This window comes from Asparagus officinalis, chromosome 7, assembly GCF_001876935.1.
Source record: "Asparagus officinalis chromosome 7, Aspof.V1, whole genome shotgun sequence".
Lineage (NCBI taxonomy): Eukaryota > Viridiplantae > Streptophyta > Magnoliopsida > Asparagales > Asparagaceae > Asparagus > Asparagus officinalis.
Window position 1 is genome coordinate 11,218,991 of NC_033800.1, and position 1,762 is coordinate 11,220,752.

At 34.1% G+C, this 1,762-nt stretch overlaps 1 long non-coding RNA gene across 1 annotated transcript; it reads left to right on the plus strand.

Moving 5' to 3' along the window:
* LOC109849674 lies at nt 290-736 on the plus strand. Its single transcript, XR_002249200.1, has 2 exons — nt 290-391; nt 486-736. It is a non-coding gene; the product is annotated as an uncharacterized LOC109849674 (long non-coding RNA).

A 1,762-nucleotide genomic window follows, 5' to 3' on the forward strand; every position in this document is an offset into this window, starting at 1 on the left:
GCACAATCACAAAAACAAGCACAACCAACTCATTTTTTTTTAACGCCAGATTAGATCGAGGGATCTTTTACCAACTAGGAGACTTTTCTTGCCTTCTCTTTCTTCTTGCATCACCGTCACGATTTCTCCCATCTCTTTCTCAAAAAAGATAACTTTCTGCCAAACTCCAAGATGATAAACTCATGGGATGAAGCAGTCTCAGCTGTTCTTGGGGTGATAATGAGAAAGAGCATTTGCAAGTTTCACGAGATTGGAGGAATTGCTGTAGAGTTTGTATCGGTCCTTGTATCGGCGGTTCGGCGGTTCGGTTCTCTGGCCTGATATTCCGGAGGCACGTGCCGGTTCCGAACCGATACTCTCCGTTATCATCCACGGTTGCTAGGCATGACAGGTTAGGGCTTAGCTAAGATTTATAAAACGTTTTCCTTAAAATATATCTAATAAATTAGATCTCTAAGTTAATTAGAGTTGATCTCTATGAACAGGTTTTGGAGATACCAGGTCATGTGAAAAAAATGGAGGAGTTTAAATGTGGTTTGTTGAGTTTAAATGTGGTTTGTTGTAGAATTTTATTTGTTGAAATAATATTTATCCTCTTAATTTGCATCATGTTCTCTTATTATCTTATCTTCAACATTTACGGAGGTTAAAATTTTAGTATAGATCTCATATGTATTGGACTTGTTTGATGGGGGATGAGATGATCGTTTGGGTGATTGTGATTTTGATTGGTTTATGATGGTTTTGAATAATCAAGTTCAGGCTTGATCATTTTTATTACTGAGATTTAATTTTGGTGAAATGCATGGTTATGATCATGTATATTTTGTATCAAAGAACCATACATTTATCTGCAGGTTAATGTTTGGTGAAGGAATTTGAATTTTCTATATCCCTTTGTTTGATGATCAAATTATAATCCTTCATCTTTATTAAGGACAATTACATATGAATGTTTCAACTATAGAAATCATCGATCATATCCACAAAAATTACAGTTCTTTTAATTATCTTTCAAGATAAATCATAATGATTACCCATTGAATTATAATTGTTGTGCTTGAAAAAATTGGAATTAGTTGAAGTGTCTAAAATTGCAGTCAAATATTCCACTATACACCTATGAGATGAACAATCTGAATCCACTATCCCCAAATATGACACAAGATGTTAACTTCAAATGCAGAGACAATAGTATTTACTTCTGGCAAATGTCTACTTAATATAAAGTGTGATTATCACATTAAGAAGATATAAAAAAGAACCAAATTTAGGTCCTCTTTTATTTTATTTTTTTGGTAAATGAAAATTTTATTCATTTCCAAAATGTAAAAGGTATATACATCAAGAATCTCACTGCCAAAAAGTGAGATAACATCTTGCGGCTCTTAAAATAGAGCTCAGCAAACACTCCTAAACATCATTCCTGTGCATGAGACATACAGAATAATCCCATACTCAAACAGACAAAAGCAAATTCCTTCTTAAACCCTCTTAAGAATTATCCTCCACAGATATTCTACTTCATACCTACAATCTGGCAACACGGAGATTAATTCTGAGCTCTACAAGGAGAGAACCCATCCTTTGCATTCAGCCGATAGGGATTTGTTCAAGATAGATGTGAGGATGTCCAACTTAATGTTTTTGATCAAACTGTCAGCAGATCTATTCTCCATCTTGAAAATTCTGGAATTTTTTTCTCTACAAATATTGTAGACTGTAGCAGCTAATGCCATCCTCTTGATTTTTTGCTTAAACC